General features: G+C 33.0%; 1 protein-coding gene and 1 long non-coding RNA gene across 4 annotated transcripts in view; both read right to left on the bottom strand.

Moving 5' to 3' along the window:
* LOC127732688 (uncharacterized) overlaps nt 1-18,157 on the bottom strand; it is a 41,940-nt gene extending 23,783 nt beyond the window's left edge. The window contains exon 1 of the long non-coding RNA XR_007996387.1: nt 18,066-18,157. This is a non-coding gene — a long non-coding RNA (uncharacterized LOC127732688). The remainder of the gene's footprint in view (nt 1-18,065) is intronic.
* Nucleotides 1-24,574, bottom strand: part of LOC127732570 (inositol hexakisphosphate kinase 1-like) — a 48,357-nt gene extending 23,783 nt beyond the window's left edge. For 2 of the 3 annotated variants that reach the window (XR_007996316.1, XM_052241636.1), the window contains exon 1: nt 7,713-7,758. The gene's annotated coding sequence lies outside the window, so the exon portion shown is untranslated. Of the gene's footprint in view, nt 1-7,712; nt 7,759-24,467 lie in introns of those variants that run through there. The other variant, XM_052241644.1, reaches the window with a different exon arrangement.
* Nucleotides 24,575-25,487: the final 913 nt, after the last annotated feature.

Below are 25,487 nucleotides of genomic sequence, written 5' to 3'. Positions count from 1 at the left end.
ATTGGTCCTTTACTTCAATATATTGTCACATGTTACAACTGGATTACAAATGCTTTGATCTACTAACATCTAACTGATATAGGAGGAAGAAACACTTGAGAATTTAAACTTGTCAACTGGTGAATGACCATACTATATATATAGCTAACATGTGAAATGATGTGGAGACATAAACATGTTGCTTTTATCTTTCTTTGTACACTGATTTTGTCTCTCAATCTCATCTGACTTATTCAATGATGAGTTTTTATGAAAAACGACAATATGCACTGAAAACACTTTTAATGCTTCACAAGGAAATAATTTAAAATTATCTAATATTGAACAAACTGCTATTTGACTTATTAATGGTTTTTTAAAGATTTTAAAATTTATTTCTTTATCATGTTTCAAATGTCAGAATGGCAGGAACATTAGATATAATTTTGAAACTAGACTTCCTTTAGGATGATTGTAGTTTCATTAATTAAGTTCGAATTGGCCAAATAGGTTAATTTTAGTTAAAAAAAATATTTTAAAACTGTATGCTTGAAGATGCAAAACAAATGCCAAAGTTATACATGTAAGAAAAGCTGTGTAGTTTTTATTTCACATATGAGATAAAAAAGACATGCAAATGTGGTGAAATTCCAGTTAGATCATCTTAGATTAGGTCTAACTTGAACTGTGAATTTGTACTATAACCTTTGTCAAACAATACATGTTTCAGTCATAAGTTTATTTTTGTAATATTAATGTTCTTTATATGAGCAAAGCATGATTGTACAAATAGATGGTCCTATGTTTACCTCTTATTCATATTTCTGGATCATTCAATAATAAAATTTGGTAACTTTGCAATTGACTGATTGTTTGTTTACTGTTAATTCAGAAATTATTGCCTGCATTTATAATCGTGATTTTTGAAGAATGGACAAAAATGTGAGATTAATTACTAGTATTGAGATTTCCAGAAAATCTGCATATGCATATATGTTTGAGATTCTTATTATTGCAATACTTACCCAGATTTATTCACAATAATAATAAAAAAATTGCAATAATTTCTGAATTCACCGTATGTTTAACGCTACTTTCAGCATTATTGGGTATATCATGGCTGCCAGTTTGATTGGTGAAGGAAGTTGGAGTATTTGGAGATAACTAACATACTATTGCAAGAAAACTGGCATCCTTGTTAATCAAGATCAAAGTCAAATTCACCTGCCACAAGCAGGGTTCGAACTCACAACTTTAAGAACGACTTTTGTTTATTTCAGGTTTATCAAATTAGATTTTGTTTTTATAAAATATTCAACTGTTCATGCAAACCAAACAAAAGCTGTCCATTTGAAACAAAATCGTTCTTCTATTTCATAAATTAAATTGAGAACAGAAATGGGGAATGTGTCAAAGAGAAAACAACCCGACCAAAGAGCAGAAAATAGCCCAAGGCAACCAATGGGTCTTCAACACAGCGAGAAAATCTCGCACCCGGAGGTGGGCTTCAGCTGGCCCCTAAGTCTATAAGAATGCTCTCAAAGTGAAGAGGGCCTGAAAACAGTGGCTGATCCAGAACTTTTCATAAGGGGGGGGCCCACTGACTGACCTAAGGGGGGGCCCCGCTCTGGTCATGCTTCAGTGATTCCCTATATAATCAACCAAATTTTTCCCACAAAAGGGGGGGCCCAGGGCCCCCCCCCCCTGGATCGGCCTATGGAAAATAATTGTCAAACTGATATGTACTGATAGTAATGCAACTTAATACAAATTATCATTGATCTATCACAAGTATCAAACTGACTTAAGCAGAAAACTTAACATTAAAAAATTGCTAATTAATTCCAAGTCACTGGACCATGTCCTAGGGGGCAGGGCCTCAGAATAGTCATCAAACTGATATGTACAGAAAGTAATGAGACTTCATACAAAATGTCATTGATCTATCACAAGTAGATCCTATCAATCTAACTTAAGCAGAAAACTTAACATTTTTAAAAATTGCTAATTAATTCAAAGTCACTGGACCATGACCTAGGGGGAGGGCCTTGAAATAGTCGCCAAACTGATATGTACTGATAGTAATGCAACTTTATATCAAATATCAATGATCTATCACAAGTTGTTCCTATCAAACTAACTTAAGTAGAAAACTTAACAATTGTTGAAGCGTTTCCCCGCAGCCGGAAAAGCAATCCTTATATCTCAATTTGCATGACTTTCGTCACAGTCGAGACAAAAATTGCTGAAATAAAAAAAAATTGCAAATATTTTTAGCAGAACCATTCATAACTTTAAGCACTACATGTATATACCATACTTTCATACAGTTAAAACATGAACCACTGGAAGGCAATTTGGCAATTAAAAACCACTGATTACCATATAATAATAAGTGGAGTTCATTGATTTGCCAAGCCATTAGGCTGTGTTACCTTTCAAATTTATTACAAAAGAAATGAATTTTTTAACAATGTCAACCAGTACTGTTTATCAGCAACTAAACTTTCACTATAATTGAAAACTTGTAATAATCAAGAACAAACTTAAGCGTGAATAATTTACTCTTAACTAGAGATATTTAACATTAATAATGAAATAATTCAACACTTCCAAATTAATTCACCTGAATGAAGAAAAATGTTGATAAATACTTTAAACCTTACAACCATGAATTTTACACAATAAAAAATTAACCTCTACATAGTTTTATTACAGTAGTATTAAGATAGCATCCTCCACTACAATAAAATTATACACAATGATACATGTATTAACATGTATAGGTAATCAATGGTGAAATAGAATTATTCTCAGAATTTATACAACCAAACTATGGGAACGGTAAAACTATGCTGATTGTATAATGTCTCAAGGAAGTTTTAAAATTGATTAGTTTCTGAGAACTCAATATAGAAAGATATTAAGTGTATTGTGATATTAAGTGTTTTGTAATATATCAAATACACTTTTGGGATCAAAATATAGATTCTGGTTAGTCAATAAAAGGTGAATATTGAAGTGCATTGGAAGTCAGTTCAAGTAAAACGTTTACTGTAAATTCAGAAATTATTGTGAGGTTTTTATTAATGCGAATAATGCGACTGGTTTAGAATCACAATAATAAGAACTCACATTCTGATATCAAATACATATTTATTATAATGCAGATTTCCATTAAATCACAATAATTAATCTCGCATTTTTGTCCATTCTTCAAAAATCGCAATAATAAATGCACGCAATAATTTCTGAATTTACAGTAAGTAATCTGATAAAAATAAGTAGACATTTAAAAAGTATTTTCTGCTTAATTTTATTTTTCAAGATTTGTACATTGCCCAACTCTACAGGAACCATATACATGATATATATCACAACTTGAACAAATTTCATACCACTGTACATATAATTCATACACTAAAAAATCTGTAAAGGAAACATGACAGAAGGATTAACAAACAAAAGGAAAGAAAAAAGGAAGGACAAATAAATAAGGGAAAAGAAGATAATTATATATAACCTAAAAAAATATGACCTGATATGAAGTAAACACCCATTTCCTAGTAAACAGTTTAAGGCTTGTTATACAGTAAGGGTTTTTGTCATTGTTGAAGGCCATACAGTGACTTGTAATTGTCTTTATGGATAGTTGTCTTAATGGAATCATACCACATCTCTTAAATTTGTACAGAATTTTTGGACAAGTTATCAGTATTTTGCAAACCTCTAAACATAATTGGATAAAACCAGAACACTGTCTTTGGTTTCACTATTTATTGTCAGATTTTCATGACTGCATGCTACAGTCTTATACATAGCACTGGTACAACATTTATATAAGAATTCAGTCCCCCCCCCCCCTTTTTTCAAAAAAAAAAAAAATTGAAGGATTTTCTTTTTGATTTCTGAAATCCTGAGGAGAAAAAATTGTCCCCCCCCCCCACCCCCAATTTTTTTACCCCCTCCCCCACCACCAATTTTTTTTACCCCCTCCCCCAAATTTTTTTTAACCTCTCCCCCCCCCCCCCCCTTTTCCAAAACAAGGGTGCACACTCTGAAATGTCTCACCTTCTTTACTAACCATTGATTTTATGTTGATAGTCCTAAATATAAAGTTTTACTACAAGTAACACATAAACTTAACATGATCCAAGAAAATAAGGTCAAGGTCAGATAAACCAAACGAAAAATACATGTACACCTTACAACTATTCAATAAACCAAACACACAGTTGACCTATTGCTTATAGTTTCTAAGAAACAGGCTTAACCAAGAAAACTTAACATTGACCAATGAACCATGAAAATGGGGTCAAGGTCAGATGAACCATGCCAGACAGACATGTACACCTTACAATCAATTTATGCATTAAATATAGTTGACCTATTGCTTATAGTACAATGTATCTAAGAAACAAACTTAAACATGAAAACTTAACATTGACCAATGAACCATGAACATGAGGTCAAGGTCAGATGATACCTGCCAGACAGACATATACACCTTACAATCCTTCCATACAACAAATATAGTTGATCTATTGCTTATAGTTGAAGAAAAACAGACCAAAACACAAAAACTTAACACTGAGAAATGAACCGTGAAAATGAGGTCAAGGTCAAATAAAACCTGCGAGACTGACATGTACATCATAAAATATTTCCATACACCAAATAAAGTTGACCTATTGCATATAGTATTAGAAAAAAAGACCAAAACTCAAAAACTTAACTTTGACCACTGAACCATGAAAATGAGGTCAAGGTCAGATGACACCTACCAGTTGGACATGTACACCTTACAATCATTCCATATACCAAATATTGTAGACCTACTGCTTATAGTATCTGATATATGGACTTGACCACGAAAACTTGACCTTGTTCACTGATCCATAAAATGAGGTCGAGGTCAAATGAAAATTGTCTGACAGGCATGAGAACCTTGCAAGGTATGCACATACTAAATATAGTTATCCTATTACTCATAATAAGAAAAAAATTAACATTACAAAAAAAGTTGACTTTTTTTTTTCAAGTAGTCACTGAACCATGAAAATGAGGTCAAGGACAATGGACATATGACAGACGGAAACTTCGTAACATAAGGCATCTATATACAAAGTATGAAGCATCCAGGTCTTCTAGCTTCTAAAATATAAAGCTTTAAAGAAGTTAGCTAACACCGCCACAGCCGCTGTAGCTGCTGCCGCCGGATCACTATCCCTATGTCGAGCTTTCTGCGACAAAAGTCACAGGCTCTACAAAAAAAATCTTTCCCTCAGTCATGGTCATAATTTCAATTCAAATTTCCAATGGAGTTTGCAACCATAATAACCCATTTTAAAACATCATATATAAAAGTCTTAAAATAGACAAGAGTGCACACGCTGAAATGTCTCGCCTTCTTTACTAATCATTGATATTATGTTGATAGTCCTAAATATAAAGCTTTATTACAACTGTCACATAAACTTAACATTAACCAAGAAAACTAAACATTGACCAATGAACCATGAAAATGAGGTCAAGGTCAGATGAACCATGCCAGGCAGACATGTACAGTTAACAATTCTTCCATATAACAAATATAGTTGACCTATTGCTTATAGTTTAAGAAAAACAGACCAAAACACAAAAACTTAACACTGAGCAATGAACCGTGAAAATGAGGTCAAGGTCATATAAAACCTGCGTGACTGACATATAGATCATAAAATATTTCCATACATCAAATATAGTTGACCTATTGCATATAGTATTAGAAAAAAAGACCAAAACTCAAAAACTCTGACCACTGAACCATGAAAACGAGGTCAAGGTCAGATGACACCTGCCAGCTAGACATGAACACCTTACAATCATTCCATACACCAAATATAGTAGACCTATTGCATACAGTATAAGAAAAACAGACCAAAACACAAAAACTTAACTATAACCACTGAACCATGAAAATGAGGTCAAGGTCAGATGACACCTGCCAGTTGGACATGTACACCTGACAGTCCTTCCATACACCGAATATACTAGACCTATTGCTTATAGTATCTGAGATATGGACTTGACCACCAAAACTTAACCTTGTTCACTGATCCATGAAATGAGGTTGAGGTCAAGTGAAAACTGTCTGACGGGCATGAGGACCTTGCAAGGTACGCACATACCAAATATAGTTATCCTACTACTTATAATAAGAGAGAATTTAACATTACAAAAAATGTTAACTTTTTTTTCAAGTAGTCACTGAAACATGAAAATGAGGTCAAGGACAATGGACATGTGACTGACGGAAACTTCGTAACATGAGGCATCCATATACAAAGTATGAAGCATCCAGGTCTTCTACCTTCTAAAATATAAAACTTTTAAGAAGTTAGCTAACGCCGCAGCCGCCGGATCACTATCCCTATGTCGAGCTTTCTGCGACAAAAGTCGCAGGCTCGACAAAAATGACATACATAATCATAGCTAAAATTATTTTACCTTAATCAGCATTTTTAAAATTATTAAAATAGTAACTTCTAAAAATGAATTGACAGCTAATCACCTCAAGACAATACAAAAATTCTTTATTCTTAATTTAAAAGCAGTGTAAAGGAGGTAATTCAAAGTTGTGTTTGAATTACCTCCCTTACACTGTAATTTGTACTTAAGTAATTGTCCATTAACCAGGACACCCTTGTTTTTTTTCACTTTTTTTGCCCCTAATTCCTAAATGGTTTGAGCCATAACCCCCCAAAGCCAATCCTAACCATCCCTTTGTGGTATGGAAACCTTATGGTATAATTTCAGAGAGATCCATACACTGTTCCACAAGTTATTGTCATGAAACTAGAAAAATGCTTATTTGGGCCCCTTTTTGGCCCCTTTTTCCTAAACTGTTGGGACCATAACCCCCACAATCAATCCCAACCTTCCTTTTGTGGTTATAAACCTTATGTTTAAATTTCATAGATTTCTATTCACTAATACTCAAGTTATTGTCTGGAAACCAAATGTCTTCGGACGACGACAACGTGATACCAATATACGATTTGCGGTGGTATAATAATATTTACTTTTACATGAACAATCATGTAAAAACCATTTGACTTTAATATATGTATACCTATACTGACATCTGAGCTCCTGGAATTACGTTATTTCATAGTTTTACCTTGAAGATAGGTTAAGGTTGTTATATGAAATACAACAATTCTTTATTCTTATTACGATTTTTCAAATGTTGTATTACAATGTTATAAAGGTGTAAACACATTAATTTTATAGTACATTTTTAATAAAATCTTACTGAGTGTACCTGATTTAAGACAAAAGGTTATAACTTTTAGGATGTGCTCATTTAAAAAAAATTCTTAGACAGAATCCATGGTCCACAATAATCATGAGTAATTGTCACTTCTACAAACATGAACAATCAAAAATTAAAATCTTATTAAAAAATTACACCAAGAATATAAAGAACAAAAAAACCTTGAACCAAGATTACAATGATGTATCTACCAGAAATGAAATTTCAATTAACAAACTTTTTAATGAATGCATGAAATTTAAAAAAAAAATATACATATATATAAATCATTTGAAATACCTTTTTGTATAGTAATTTAATTCATATTAAAATTTGAGAAAAATACCCCAAAAATGTACATTTATAAGTATTTGAAATAAAATTATTTTCAGAATACATTTCACAATACTGAATAAGACAATAACAGTTATGTTACCTGTTCTGTTGAACTTTCCCTTGACATGTGGAGTCACTGTTTACCTTTGAAAGTTTATAATACTAGTATGTTTACAGTTACATTACTTTCTATAGTCATCATAGTCATGTGACAAAACAAAAGAGATAAAAATATAGTGATCAATAAACAAAGGAAAAAAGTCCCCCAGTCCACACGTTTTCTAAAAACGTGGTTGGAAATGTTAATATAGCGTGATAGACAAATTAATTACTACTTATAATTACACTTTCATAATGAAACCCTAATGACATTGATTAAAAATAACTAAATTTAACAGCTGTAGACATGTTCACGCCTTTGTTTATATAGTTTTAGTTTAACACAAATACTTATTTTTAAATGATATAATATTTTTATTTGATAAAAGTGAATATGTATTAACAAACTGATAAACTCTTCATAATATAAAATAAGATGTGGTATGATAGAGAAAACTACAGGTTACCTTTTGTATGTTTTTATACTTACTACATGTACATGTATATATTGAAACATGCATGGTTAATTATCAAAACATGATGGGCCCACGCACATATAAACTCATGAAACTGTCTGTCACATATATGGTCACCTTTTGTATGTTTTTGTATTTACTATATATGGCTACTTGTATATACTATTACATGCAATTGTTAATCATCAAAACATGATGGTACCATGCACATATAAACTCATGAAACTGTCTGTCACTATATAAAATATAGTACTAAATATTTAAAATTTAAAGCTGAAGTAAAATTCATATACAACATTCTGCGATGTATTTTCAAATCTTTCTAGAAATTTCATATGTACATATATACTATAAAATAAAGTTGGCTAAAATTAAAAGGCTTACTATGACATGTCTTCTTGTAGACTGTACCGTTGCAAGGTTGTCAAAAATCTGGTAAATACTAGTGCAGTAAATACTAGTAAATTACTGAGGCGGTATTTACTGCCCAACCTTGTGTAACCCTAAGCCTTGTGAGTTAGCATGTTAAAAAGCCTACTCATCATGTATATAGTTCAAAGCATATAATTAATTTCACACTGATATGTTATCATCCTGAATAAGCATGTAATATTTGCCACTGGGTGTAAAGCAGTCATCAATCAAATCTATAAAACTTTATGAACATCTATGTAAATAAATTTGTTCCTCTCTGCTATCAATGATTCTATCAGCCAAGACAAACTTAACACAAAATATCTAAATCAGTTAAACCACATTAAAATTATGTCATGAATGTCAACAGATTTTTACAGTTTAAATATAATGAAAAATATCTGAAACCTCTGTCAAAGTCCAATATTAGGAAAATATTCTGTTACAGGCCAGAGATCTTTAGTCCGGACAGAATGGGTATCTAACGAAATTAATGGAAGAAAAGACCAGAGTATATCCAATTTATACAATTATAGGATTAAATGTAAACATATCTAAGCTAATTACATTTAGACCACCTGTTCTGATATAAACAAGTGTTGACAATTTCATATAACATTCATTATGACCATTTCTGTACAGTATTACTACTTAAAAAATAAATAAAAAGTCAATAAAAAAGGTACACTGAATGTTCATCTACCGGTAAGTCTTTTAACTTAGGGAAAAGGTGAACGTGTGTTTCTAATATCACTAAAAATTAAAATATCAAAAACAGCATAACAGAGTTCATGGGGAAGGGCAGATATTTATAAACTAGAGGCTCTAAAGAGCATGTGGCGCTCACCATAATTAATAGTATTACATGTAGATACCCTAATGATGATTGAGGCCAAGTTTGGTTTAATTTGGCCCAGTGGTCAAATTAAAAGCAGGTCATCCCATTGTAGTCTTACAATAGTTACTGAAGACCCCCTATCATTATTTAAATTATTTTTCAAGTTGTGACCATTTGAAATTGTTTTTTTTTACAATTTTCCCTTAGAATTCTATAGTAACCTCCTATGTTCCATTTTTAGCAATGGCGGCCATGTTGGTTGGATGACCGGGTCATCAGATACATTTTTCAATTAAGATACCCTATTGAAAATTGTGGCTAAGTTAAATTCTATTTGGCTCAGTAGCATAAGTGGAGAATTGTAAAAAATTACAAATACATGTGTATTTACGAAAAATTTACTATAAAGGGTAATAACTCCTTATGGGGTCAATTGACAATTTTGGTCATATTCACTTATTTGTAGATGGTACTTTGCTGAACATTATTGCTGTTTACAGTTTATCTCTATCTACATGTATAATAATATTTCAGATAATAACCAAAAACTGCAAAATTTCCTTAAAATTACCAATTCAGGGGCAGCAACCCAACAACAGATTGTCTTATGCGTCTGAAAATTTCAGGGCAGATGGACTTGACCTGATGAACATTTTCATCAATGACAGATTTGCTCTAAATGCTTTAGTTTCAGAGATATAAGCCAAAAACTGCATTTTACCCCCATGTTCTATTTTTAGCCATGTTGGCGGACATCTTGGTTGATGGGCAGGGTCATCAGATAAATTTTTTAAACAAGATACCCGAAGGATAATCTAGGATTAGTTCGGTTTAATTTGCCCCAGTAGTTTCAGGAGAAGATTTTTGTAAAAGATAACAACAATTACAAAAAATTTTGAAAAAATCACTTTAAAGGGCAATAACTCCTAATGGGGTCAATTGACAATTTTGGTCATGTTTGACTTATTTGAAGATCTTACATTGCTGAACAATTTTGCTGTTTACAGTTTATCTCTATCTATTATAATATTCAAGATAATAACCATAAACTGCAAAATGTCCGTAAAATTACCAATTCAGGGGGAGCAACCCAACATAAGGTTGTCTGATGCGTCTGCAAATTTCAGGGCAGATAGATCTTGACCTGATGAACATTTTTATCCCATGTCAGATTTGCTCTAAATGCTTTAGTCTCAGAGATAAATAAATAAAATCAGCCAATAAAATACTCCGCTGGGCGCAGCTTTATATGACCGCAGAGGTCGAACCCTGAACAGTTGGGGCAAGTATGGACACAACATTCAAGCTTGATACAGCATTGAATTTGGATTGTGATTAAATATTTGACACAGCATAGGTTTCTGACACAATAGGAATGTGGTCTAAGAACTTAAATTTTTTTAATTTACCTATTCAAACCATATCATTATTATTTGCTTTTATATATAAATCGGAAATAACTAATTTAAAATGGAAAATTTTAAAGAAAAAAAAAGGAAAAAAAAGAAAAAAATATCCCTCCCTCAAATTTTTTGAACCCCCTTATGATTCATCACCCCCAAACTCAATCCCAGCCTTCCCTTTGTGGTATGGTACCTTGCAGTACAATTTCAGAGAGATCCATACACTTGAACACAAGTTATTGTCTGGAAACTAGAAAAATGTTTGTTTTTAGGCCCCTTTTTGGCCCCTTATTCCTAAACATTTAGGGCAATTATCCCAAAACTCAAACCAAGCTTTCTCTTTGTGATATGGAACCTTGTAGTACAATTTCAGAGAGATCCATACACTTACACACAAGTTATTGTCCTGAAACTAGAAAAATACTTGTTTTTTGCCCCTTTTTTCCTCATATTTTGAGGCAATTACCCCCAAAATCAATCCCAGCATTCCCTTTGTGATATGGAAGTACCAATGTCAGAGAGATCCATACACTAACACACAAGTTATGTCTGGAAGTTACAAAAATGCTTATTTTTGGCCCCTTTTTGGCCCCTAATTCCTTAACTGTTGGTACCATAACCCCAAAATCAATCCCAACCTTCCTTTTGTGGTATTGAACCTTGTGATAAAATTTCATAGAGATCAATTCACTTAAACTAAAGTTAGAGTGCGGAAACCAATGTGTCTTCCGACGGCGACGATGCCGGACGACGCCAACGTCATACCAATATACGACCGCAAAATTTTTTTGCGGTCGTATAAAAACTGCATTTTACCCCCTAAATGTTTTAGTAATAGAGATATAAGCCAAAAACTGCATTTTACCCCCATGTTCTATTTTTAGCCATGGCAGCCATCTTGGTTGATAGCCGGGGTCATCGGATACATTTTTTAAACTAGATACCCTAAGGATGATTTAGGCCAAGTTAAGTTTAATTTGGCCCAGTAGTTTCAGAGAAGAAGATTTCTGTAAAAGTTAATGATGATGACGACAACGACGAAGGACGCCAAGTGATGAGAAAAGCTCACTTGGTCCTCTGGGCCAGGTGAGCTAAAAAAGAGAATGTCATTAATATCCAAAACCCATCATTAATATATTTTATTTGGTGTGAATGTACTGTTAATGACTGACAGTCACTGTATTTAAATGGTTGTCATCAGCAAAACTTGTGTGCACTATAACTCTTCAACTTTCATTCATCATGATGATGACATCAGTGCATGCTATAAAATATTCAGTAAATACATGAAATATGGTAACTCTATGTTATACATATGCATTTCCATTCTAAATTTTATGTATATGTAAAACCAAAAAAAACTTACCGAATTAAAATATTGACAGATCAAGTATCTGATAACTTATTAAGAATCAATAAGGATCAATAGAAAAGCAGCTGTCACTTTACTCCCTATGGGATCCAATAATTATCTTCAATGACATCTCACACTAGATAGTAATCTGTTTAACAACCTTTATATGTATAAACAAAATAATGGTATGTCTTCAATTTTCTTGTGCACAACTTCACTTCTTAGCTGTATGTATATACTACATTTATAAATAAAAATGTGATGAAAACCGTCACTGAAATTCCTTTCTTTCAACCTAACATATCCTTTGATTCCGACAGCAATAGTTGTTAATCTTGATCAAAGCAATGGGACATTGTTCCTATGAAATTTCTTAATTCTATAAAAATAAGTTTTGTTATTGAGTAAAGCAAACAAGCATTCTGAGAGTATTGCATGGCAATACATAGTCCCCTACCAGTTAAAAATTCATTGCACTGGAAAAAAATGCGAACTTGATTTATAACTTGTCATGGTGTAAACTATATAACAAATATCAAGTCAATATCTTCAAGAATGACGAAACTAGAGGCTCTTTATCTAAAGAGCCTGTGTCGCTCACCTTGGTCTATGTGCATATCTAACAAAGGACACTCTCCAACATTGTAGACGAGAATAGACTTCGTGACAAAAATGTCTATTTTGTTGATCTTGTATTACTGATCTTTTAGTCTGTTTAGTTTCCCTCTATCTTCTTTAGTTTTTGTTCAAAACACAAAAAAGGGTAAAAAAAATCCTTATTTAAGAGCAATCACTCCTATGAAGAGTGACAGCTGTCTACTAACTATATCGGCAAAATTTAAATTTTTAATAGATGTTGCCTTGCTGATCATTTTTGTGATTCAAGGTGTCTATTTATCTATTATAATTTAAATTATGTAAGGCATAACGGGAAAAAAAATGTTTCTCTCTAAATATCATAGTTTTCATAATAAAAGGCAAAAATGAAAAAAAAGGTAAAATTTGTCATTTATGGGCAATAAATCCTGTAAGAATTTGTCTGACAGTTTTGACATATATGGACAATTGGCAGAGCTCATCATTTTGAACATTTTTGCTCCTTTCAGATTTTCTCTATATAATGGTTCACAAAATAATAGACAAAACTTGCATTTTACCCCTATGTTCTATTTTTAGCCATGTTGGTTGATAGGCGGGGTCATAGGATACGTTTTTGAACTAAATACCCTGAGGATGATTAATGCCAAGTTTGGTTTAATTTGGCCCAGTAGTTTCAGATCTAGAGGAGAAGATTTTTGTAAAAGATAACAAAAATTTACGAAAAATTGTGAAAAATTGACTTTAAAGGGCAATAACTCCTTATGGGGTCAATTGAAAATTTTGGTCATGTGAACTTATTTGTAGATCTTACTTTGTTGAACGATTTTGCTGTTTACAGTTTATCTCTATCTATTATAATATTCAAGAAAATAACCAAAAAAATGCTCCGCAGGGCGCAGCCTGATACGACCGCAGAGGTCGAACCCTGAACAGTTGGGGCAAGTATGGACACAACATTCAAGCTTGATACAGCTTTGCATTTGGATTGTGATTAAATATTTGACACAGCATAGGTTTCTGACACAGAATGAATGTGGTCTAAGAACTTAAAAATTTTAATTGGACATTCACCTATTATGGTCCAATATCCAAAATCTAAATACATGGTTAGATTCAGCATATCAAAGAACCCCAAGAATTCAATTTTTGATGAAATCAAACAAAGTTTAATTTTGGACCCTTTTGACCTCAATGTGGACAAAGTTGATAACGGGGCCCAAAAATCAAAAATCTAAATACATGGTTATATTCAGCATATCAAAGAACCCCATATATTCATTTTTTGTTGAAATCAAACAAAGTTTAATTTTGGACCCCGATTTGGACCAACTTGAAAACTGGGCCCATAATCAAAAATCTAAATACATGTTTAGATTCAGCATATCAAAGAACCCTAAGAATTCAATTTTTGTTAAAATCAAACTAAGTTTAATTTTGGACCCTTTGGACCATAATGTAGACCAATTTGAAAACGGAACCAAAAATTAAGAATCTAAATACACGGTTAGATTCGGCATATCAAAGAACCCCAATAATTCAATTTTTGATGAAATCAAACAAAGTTTAATTTGGACCCTTTGGACCTCAATGTGGACCAATTTAAAAACGGGGCCCAAAATCCAAAAACTAAATACACGGTTAGATTCAGCATATTAAAGAACCCCAAGAATTCAAGAATAAAACCCCATTGAAATTGGTCAAGAAATAAGCAATTTATACGAAGTATCTTCTTTTGCACAATACTGTGCAATTAAATATTTCTTGCTATTGCGCAATACTGTACAATTGACAATATCTTGCTATTGCGCAATATTGTGCTATTGGATATTTCTTGCTATTGCGCAACACTGTGCAATTGAAGATTTCTTGCTATTGCGCAATACTGTGCAATTGAAGATTTCTTGCTATTGTGCAATACTGTGCAATTGAAAATTTCTTGCTATTGCACAATACTTATTATATAATAATTTACACATCCTGTTTGGTGTGTATCTCCTACCATATCATTATTATTTGCTTTTAAATATAAATCAGAAATAACCAACTTAAAATGGAAAATTTTAAAAGAAAAAAAAGGAAAAAAAGAAAAAAAAGGAAAAAAAAAAAATCCCCCCCCCCAAATTTTTTGAACCCCCTTATGATTCATCACCCCCAATCTCAATCCCAGCCTTCCCTTTGTGGTATGGTACCTTGCAGTACAATTTCAGAGAGATCCATACACTTGAACACAAGTTATTGTCTGGAAACAAGAAAAATGTGTTTTTTGGCCCCTTTTTGGCCCCAAATTCCTAAACGTTTAGGGCAATTACCCCCAAACTCAAACCCAGCTTTCCCTTTGTGATATGGAACCTTGTAGTACAATTTCAGAAAGATCCATACACTTACACACAAGTTATTGTCTGGAAACTAGAAAAATGCTTATTTTTGGCCCCTAATTCCTAAAATATTGAGGCAATTACCCCCATCATCAATCCCAGCCTTCCCTTTGTGGTATGGTACCTTGCAGTACAATTTCAGAGAGATCCATACACTTGAACACAAGTTATTGTCTGGAAACTAGAAAAATGCTTATTTTTGGCCCCCTTTTTTGCCCCCAATTCCTAAACGTTTTGGCAATTACCCCCAAACTCAATTTCAGCTTTCCCTTTGTGATATGGAACCTTGTAGTACAATTTCTGAAAGATCCATACACTTACACACAAGTTATTGTCATGAAACTAGAAAAATGCTTGTTTTTAACCCCTTTTTTGGCCCCTAATTCCTATAATTTTGAGGCAATTACCCCCAATATCAATCCCAGCATTCCTTTTGTGATATGGAACCTTGTGGTACAATGTCAGAGAGATCCATACACTAACACACAAGTTATAGCTGGAAGTTACAAAAATGCTTATTTTTGTCCCCTTTTTGGCCCCTAATTCCTTTACTGTTGGTACCATAACCCCCAAAATCAATCCCTACCTTCCTATTGTGGTATTGAACCTTGTGGTAAAATTTCATAGAGATCCATTCACTTAAACTAAAGTTAGAGTGCGAAAACCAATGTATCTTCGGACGACGCCGGAGACGACGACGACGACGCCAACGTCATACCAATATACGACCACAAAATTTTTTTTGCGGTCGTATAAAAACTGCAAAATTTCCGTAAAATTACCAATTCAGGGGCAGCAACCCAACAACAGGTTGTCTAATGCATCTGAAAATTTCAGGGCAGATAGATCTTGACCTCATGAACATTTTTTACAGCTCCTCAGATTTGATCTAAATGCTTTAGTTTCAGAGATACATGTATATGCCAAAGACTGCATTTTACCCCATGTTCTATTTTTAGCCATGGTGGCCTTCTTGGTTGATGGGCGGGGTCATCGGATATATTTTTAAAACTAGATACCCTAAGGATGATTTATGCCAAGTTTGGTTTAATTTGCCACAGTAGTTTTAGAGGAGAAGATTACAAAAATTTACGAAAAATTGTGAAAAATTGACTTTAAAGGGCAAGAACTCTTTAAGGGGTCAATTGACAATTTTAGTCATGTTGACTTATTTGTAGATCTTACTTTGCTGAACAATTTTGCTGTTTACAGTTTATCTCTATCTATTAAAATATTCAAGATACACTGTATATACCAATTATAAAATCAATATCTTCAAGCATAACGAAAAAAAGTGTGGAAAACTGATTATTTGAATGAATTTTCTAAATCCAGGACCATAACTCTGCACAAATCATCGGACCAGAACAAAATTCGAAATTGATCTGTAACTTTTCATTATAAAACTATATACCAATCATCAAATCAATATCTTTAAGCATGATGAAAAAAAGGGAGGAAAACTGATTATTTGAGTGAATTTTCTAGGTCCAAGGACCATAACTCTTCACAAAATCATCAGACTGGAACAAAATTCGAATTTGATCAGTAACTTGTCATGATAAAACTATATACCAATTATCAAATCAATATTTTTTCAAGCATAACTAAAAAAAGTGTGGAAAACTGATTATTTGAGTGAATTTTCTAAATCCGAGGACCATAACTCTGCACAAAATCATCTAACCAGAACAAAATTCAAACTTGATCTGTAACTTGTCATGATAAAACAATATACCAAATATCAAATTAATATCTTCAAGCATGAAGAAAATAAAATGCTCAGCTGGGTGCAGCTTGATACTACTGCAGAGGTCGAACCCTGAACAGTTGGGGCAAGTATGGACACAACATTCAAGCTTGATACAGCACTGAATTTAGATTGTAATTAAATATTTGACACAGCATAGGTTTCTGACACAGAATGAATGTGGTCTAAGAACTTAAAATTTTTTAATTTACCGGTTCAAACCATATCATTATTATTTGCTTTTATATATAAATCAGAAATAACCAATTTAAAATGGAAAATTTTAAAGAAAAAAAAATCCCCCCAAATTTTTTGAACCCCCTTATCATTCATCACCCCCAAACTCAATCCCAGCCTTCCCTTTGTGGTATGGTACCAGTACAATTTCAGAGAGATCCATACACTTGAACACAAGTTATTGTCTGGAAACTAGAAAAATGCTTGTTATTTGGCCCCTTTTTGGCCCCTAATTCCTAAACGTTTAGGGCAATTACCCCCAAACTCAAACCCAGCTTTCCCTTTGTGATATGGAACCTTGTAGTACAATTTCATAAAGATCCATACACTTACACACAAGTTATTGTCCTGAAACTAGAAAAATGCTTGTTTTTTGCCCCTTTTTTGGTCCCTAATTCCTAAAACTTTGAAGCAATTACCCCCAAAATCAATCCCAGCCTTCCCTTTGTAGTACAAATGTATGGTACCTTGCAGTACAATTTCAGAGAGATCCATACACCTGAACACAAGTTATTGTCTGTAAACTAGAAAAATGCTTATTTTTGGCCCCTTATTCCTAAACATTTTGGGCAATTACCCCCAGACTCAATTCCAGCTTTCCCTTTGTGATATGGAACCTTGTAGTACAATTTCAGAAAGATCCATATACTTACACACAAGTTATTGTCATGAAACTAGAAAAATGCTTGTTTTTAACCCCTTTTTAGGCCCCTAATTCCTAATATTTTGAGGCCATTACTCCCAAAATCAATCCATGCATTCCCTGTGTGATATGGAACCTTGTGGTACAATGTCAGAGAGATCCATACACTAACACACAAGTTATGTCTTGAAGTTACAAAAATGCTTATTTTTGGCCCTTAATTCCTGAACTGTTGGTACCATAACCCCCAAAATCAATCCCAACCTTCCTTTTGTGGTATTGAACCTTATGGTAAAATTTCATAGAGATCCATCCACTTAAACTAAAGTTAGAGTGAGAAAACCAATGTGTCTTCGGACAACGGCGACGCTGACGTCATATCAATATACTTTTGTGGTCGTATAAAAAGTGTGGAAAACTGATTTGCCGGACTGATGGATGAACAGACAGACAGATGGACGGAGTGAAAACCTAAAGTCCCTTTTGACTTCGTCGGTAGGGGGACTTAAAAAAAAATCACTGTACCCATAATATTATTAGATTGAAAATGTGTAGCAATAAGATACTTTGCACTCTTAAACCATCAAAATGAGGGAGTGAGCTGAATAAGAGCTTTAGGTTCTTAATTGTCAACACTAGACTGAAAATGTATAGCACAGTCTACTTGGGACTTAAACCATTGAAAAGAGGCCAGGGAGTGGGCTGAATAAGAACTTTAGGTCCTAAGTAAATAATTGTCAATACTAGACTGAAAATGTGTAGCACAGTCTACTTGGAACTTAAACAATCAAAAAGAAGGAACTCTATGAGCCATCTAAGCATAAGGAAGTGTGATAAAACTAGGGATATACAATGCAAATGATCCTTCCTCAAAATTAATAAAGAGCTGTGCCATGATCATGAGCGCATTATACATCCGTTGCTTTTTCAAAGAATAAAGTTCCATTACTCCTCAATGGCATATCAGAAATTAATAAAAAAAACTAAAGGGAGCTTATTTTAATAGATATAAACCAGTCATCAAAGTTTCATAAAAACTGCTTAAAGCATTTTTGAGTTATTGTCCAAAAACTGGAAAATCCCCCCTTTTTTATAAATAAAAACCAATAACTCAAAAACATAAAATCTTAAATTTATAAAACTCTAAAAGGAGCTTACATCAATAGTTTTTAACAATTTACTAAAGTTTAATGAAAATTGGTTAATGCATTTTTGAGTTATTGTCCGAAAACTGGAAAATCCTCCCTTTTTTTATAAATACATGTAAAATCCAATAACTCGGAAACATAAAATCTAAAATTTATAAAAATCCAATGGGAGCTAACCTCAATAGATATGAACAATTCACCAAACTTTCATGAAAACTGGTTAATTGGTTTTTGAATTATTATCCGACATGTTGACGACAGACGGACAACAGTATACCATAATAGTCCCATAAAGGGCGTATAAAAGTGGAACAAAAGTAAGAACATGTAGAACAGAAATGTGATAAGTCATACAAACACCTTGTGATAAGCCACACAAACACCTTGTGATAAGTCACACAAACACCTTGTGATAAGTCACACAAACACCTTGTAATAAGTCACACAAACACCTTGTGATAAGTCACACAAACACCTTGTGATAAGTCACACAAACACCTTGTGATAAGTCACACAAACATAAAATATCTCTATCATAGTAACAAGATGTTCCTGAAGATAAATTGATTGTTGGGGATTAACTTCACTTTTAGCACTAATGGCTATATCATGGCTGTCTTTGCTCTTACTCCTAAATGCAAATATGGATTTTTTTTAAGAGGAGGGATATGGTGCATTAATAATTAAATTGTTGTCTGTATTACATGTATATTACATGTATTATGTTGTATACATAGATCTATTGTCTGCCAAAAATGTCAACATATCCACAGCCCTAGTAATAAATGGTCTTCTTTTTGGACTGGCAGTTAAAATTTTGGGCTCTGCATCACGGTCCATTCACTTAACAGAACCTTCATGTACATGTACCTTACAAATTTACTATTCAGTTTGCTCTTTGCTCAAATACATGTATGCTTGAAAAACTTTCTACTGAAAATTTAAGAAAACAAGAACAAAGTTGGGAAGAAAAGTACAACATGGGGAACATTTGACTCATCACCAGAAGCCACATATACATGTACATGTACATTATCAGAGTATATGTTTAATGAGATGATCTTGCAAAAATGATTCTTCAAAAACAAAGTTTTTCCTTTCATCTGGAGGTATAAGAAAGGGAATGGAAAGTCTGAATTACTCCCCAGTTCCTTTTAACTTTCTAAACATGTATGTTTTTAAATTTTATTTTAAACATTCAATATTGAAATTAAGATGTGATGGAAGAAAGCAATGAAATAATGTGTATCATGGATTTTGAACAATTATACAATGTATTTTTAACAAGTATGTTATATACATCTATATGTAGTTGTTTTCTAACAACAAAATAAATTCATTTTGTCCATGTTAGCAGGGTAAACATATTTTCCATAGTATATCATGACTGATATATCCAAAGAAGTCTACACCACGAAAGTAAGGTTTTCATCAAGTTTACATGCATTTGTTTCTATAGAGACAGATATCATTTATGACAAAACAAAGATTAATCTATTAATTTATGTGGAAGGAAGTTGAATTTTGAATTGGTCCTTACAAAATTTATAAATTAAAAGCTTGATTCTCTTCCTTATCACCTGTGTAACTTTTTAGTCTAATATTTACAAGGTCAAAGTTTGGTTTCCAGTAGCAATATTTTGTGCCTTAATTCGGAAAAAAATCATTTGAACAAACAACAACATACTTTATCATCAATCAAGGAAATACAAGGTACATATATACATATATGTAAGTACATACAATATACATGTACGTGTACAATGTATAGAGGAAAAAAGATTATTGATAATCACTAACACTTACTCACAGTGACAGATTTTTTAACCTAGAAAGTCAGTACATTTTGTATTTCCTATCTTTGAATGATTTATCAGTAAATCAAACTGACCCAAATTTGGTAGATGTAGCTTATGAAGAACACTGATAATGAAGGAAATGTGTCAAATGAGCCAACACATCCAGACTTGGAATAAAAAAGGGAAGGATCACCTTTTCTTAACTTCTTTTTATTTCATGTATAATTATTACAATGTATTAACAAGAGTGCACATGCTGAAATGTCTCGCCTGCAGTGCTTTACTGACCATTGATTTGATGTTGATACTGATAGTTCTAAATACATGTATATATAGCTTTACTACAAGTATCACATAAACTTAACATGATCCAAGAAAATGAGGTCAAAGTCAGATAAACCAAGCCAGAAATACATATGTACATGTACATGTTACAATCATTCCATACATTTTTTTTTATTGACCAATGAACCATGAAAATGAGGTCAAGGTGAGATGTACCCTGCCAGACAGACATGTACACCTTACAATCATTCCATACAGCACATATAGTTGACATATTGCATATGGTATTCTACATGTAAGAAACAAACTTAACATTGACCAATGAACCTTGAAAATGAGGTCAAGGTCAGATGACACCTGTTAGTTGGACATGTACACCTTACAATCATTCCATACACCAAATATAGTAGACCTATCGGTTATAGTATATGAAATATGGACTTGACCTCGGAAACTTAACCTTGTTCACTGATCATTGAAATGAGGTCGAGGTCAAGTGAAAACTGTCTGACAGCCACCAGGATCTTGCAAGATAGCACATACAAAATAAAGTGTCAAAGACATTGCTGATATAAACCTATGATATAAGTTTCATAAAATTCTGGCAAGATTTGAACACATGAGAGCGATAACATTGTAATTTTCCATATAATCAATATTTTCAAGGGGCATAACTCTTTTAAAAATAATTGATCGGCACTGATTTTTGAACTCTGCAAGAACATTGATAACATAAACCTATAATATAAATTTCATAAAAATCTGGCAAGAATTGTTCACTTGAGAGGGCTTATAAGGCAATTTTCCATATAATTAATATTTCCAAGGGCATAACTCTTTTAAAAATAATTGATCAGCACTGATTTTCGAACTCGTCCAAGACATTGCTGATATAAACCTATGATACAAATGTATAAGTTTCATAAAAATCTGACAAGATTTGAACACATGACAGTGCTAACGATGCAATTTTCCATAAAATTAATGTTTCCAAGGGCATAACTCTTTTAAAAATAATTGATGGGCACTGATTTTCGAACTTGTCCAAGACATTGCTAATATAAACCTACATGTACGATATAAGTTTCATTAATATCTGGCAAGAATTGTACACGAGAGCGCTAACGATGCAATTTTCCATAAAATTAATGTGTTCAAGGGGCATAACTCTTTTAAAAATAATTGATCGGCACTGATTTTCAAACTCGTCCAAGACATTTTTGATATAAACCTATGATATAAGTTTCATAAAAATCTGGCAAGAATTATACATGTGAGAGCCCTAACAAGACCAGACGGACAGACGCCCAGATGGACGGTAGCCTGGTATTTCCATGTCCCCGGCGACGCATTACATGGGGGAGAAAAATGGGTCACAGAAAGTTTTTCTGCTAAGACATACATGTAAACATGAAAAAATAGAAATTTTTTGGGTAAATTCCTCCATACATTTTGTAAATTATACGTACTATTTCTGAGTTACAAATGTACATGTATCTCCCCTTTATATGCTAAATAGATTTTTAAAAATTGAATTCAACCAAAATAATCTACTTTTCATCTTTTGTAAAAATATTAGTACATGTAATTATAAGAATAAAATCAAATAAATAGGCCCCTTCAAGGTTAGTGCAGCCATGTTGAATAGGGGGCAGATTTTCGTAAAGGAGGTAAAAATGGTTTGGAAAATACGGGAAAACATCATTATGACATTAAAACAGACCAGTTGCTTGAAAACATGAATAGGATTTCCCATACTTTCATTCCATTTCCACCTCTATCAAAAAAATCTGCTCCCTATTCAATATGGCTGAAATAACCGTGAAGTGGCCTATTTGTTCATTTAAATATAAATTGTCATTAGTCAATTGCATTCCTGCATAGAATTTTGCTGACTTGATTGAAATCCCATACACCTTATCGCTAATTGTCCGCAATTACTGGACATCACAAAGGTTCCTGTAAAATTTTGACATCCTAAAAGCAAATATCTGACGCCACAAAGGAAAGGTGATTGCTGTATGACGTCAATAGTTCGTGTCGCAGATTCCTAAATAGTGATCATGGTGATAAGGCCAAAAAAAAAATATGTCTGTTTAAAGTTACATCATTGAAAAAAATAGGGTAGGGAGGTCGGTATTTCCATTTTATTTTGTTTTTTGCGACATGATTATGAGTCGTGCGGTCTGTCTTGCCGTGGTCCGAGTTGTCTGTGGGGCAAGTTTACCCATATTTTTAATGATTGGATTATTTCCCTTTGTTATTGATTGGAACAAAATGGCGGCAAAGTGTTTATTTCATCACACAGTCGTGAATTTCCTTAAAACAGCTGTCATATTCACAATTGTGAACATCGTTCAGTGTATGTTCACTTGTTTTTGTTAATATGTCTTTTGATTTACAATGTAGTTAAGCCATTTCAATTGATATTTTATAGTGTGTCTTTCTATGTTGTGATGTTACGCTATTGTTTCAGGTAGGGTGAAGGTTGGCGCCTATTATACGTATTAAAAACGTTTAAACCCGCTGCATTTGTTTGCACCTGTCCTAAGTCAGGAACCTGATGTTCAGTGGTTGTTGTTTGTTGATGTGGTTAATAAGTGTTTCGTGTTTCTCGTTTTTTATATAGATTAGACCGTTGGTTTTCCTGTTTGAATGGTTTTACACTAGTCCTTTTTGGGGCCCTTTATAGCTTGCTGTTCGTTGTGAGCCAAGGCTCCGTGTTTGACCTATAATGGTTTACTTTTACAAATTGTGACTTGGATGGAGAGTTGTCTCATTGGCACTCATACCACACATCTTCTTATATCTATCAGGATGTATCAGGCAATTGATTTCTTTTATTGGCAACTCTAACTTCGCTTTTGACACAAGTTCAATTAATTTCTTCACTTTACGACGGAAATAAAATGACTTAGGGTCAGCGCTCAAAAGCAGGGCAGGTCCGGTAACCGTAAACAGACATATAAATTATTTTTTTTGGCCTAAGGCTAAGATCTATTGTGTTCTGCTATTTTACAGTCCAAGATGGCGAAAGACACCCATACTACCTTGATTCATCATAATGTCCAGTATTGCACAGCTGAGGAAATATCTGATTAGTATTGTATACAATACTGGAAATCATACTGGTATACCAGTAGTTGCAGTCGTTTTTTTTTTTAAATGTTTACAACACTGGAACACAATTATATTCAAGTATTGTACAGTATCGCGATCACCCAGGTAAAGGAAATCCAATTATTCGAACTTCTACATATTTTCTTTCAAAAATAAAAATTTATACTGGATATAGTTTTTGGGGGGGGTAAGTGGTTCCACCTTCCTAGCCGAGCAGATAAACGTTCATTGTATAATGTATCATGTGTCTCCGCTGCTTAATCAATATTCGCTAATGCAACAGGGACATAATCTGGTATGAAATTTTAAATTACCTTGGCTGCTTCAATTCCTCCTCTTCATAATTAGTTACCTACATTGCTTTATGTGTGCTGATTTTTTTGTCGTTTACATAGGTTTTTTACAGGAAACCAAATACAATGTAACAAGGGAAGTAACGCATTAGCTGTGGGAAAAACAAGGGGTGTACTTGTTCCTTTAAATCTGATTGGCTGGTGATGAAATCTATTTTTCCGCAAATATTATGCAAATTGTGCAGTTTCAAACTTGGCCAGAACTGATAAGTAATTCACACGAATATAACATATGAACCAGTTGCTTTCTTTAAAACAAAGAGAAATGCTATCGTGAACCTAAATGCCAGGTAGGTTTGAACAATCTGATAATTGTTTTGAGATAAAGATGCATCCGATTTTGTACCTCTTTTTTTAAAATAAGACATGGATTATTCATGTAACTGTTGTTCAATGTGGGGCATAATATTCTCGTTAAGATTTTTTTTCTAAAAGATATGACAACAACATGCAAAATAGGTTACCTACCATGCACTGGATATTCCCAGAGACCGTGTATATATGTCTCTGATATTCCTTAGAGGTAGTTAAATTAGATAGTTGAATAGTTTTAAAAGTTAAATCTCACTACACAAATCCTTGACCTAAACGAATGACAGCATTTTTGTTTGGCTGTTTAAACTAATATTTATTGTTTATATAAACCTTTTTTATTCATAATCTTAAAAAGTATGCATGTTACATATTTGTCACTGTCAAATGTTTTTAATTATTGCAAACTAATCAGCGGCCCGGTATCCTATGGGAAAGTTTCCGTCGTCAAACGTATTTAAATTTCATCAACACGCCTTACACTGCAATTCTTCAAAGTACAGTTCGCAAATAATTTCTTCTTCTTTCTTCTTCATATACAGAAGAACATCAACTGGTTGATGATTACTTTCTGGCGCATTCCTGGTTTAACAGTATTGTTAATAATTAAAAATCTATTTCAAGTTTCTAATTTCATAATAGTTTTCAATTTTTTATATATATATGTTA

The sequence above is a fragment of the Mytilus californianus genome, unplaced genomic scaffold, assembly GCF_021869535.1.
Source record: "Mytilus californianus isolate M0D057914Y unplaced genomic scaffold, xbMytCali1.0.p SCAF_1, whole genome shotgun sequence".
NCBI lineage: Eukaryota > Metazoa > Mollusca > Bivalvia > Mytilida > Mytilidae > Mytilus > Mytilus californianus.
Note: the sequence above shows the minus strand (reverse complement) of the source record. Positions and strands in the feature narration are given on the sequence as shown.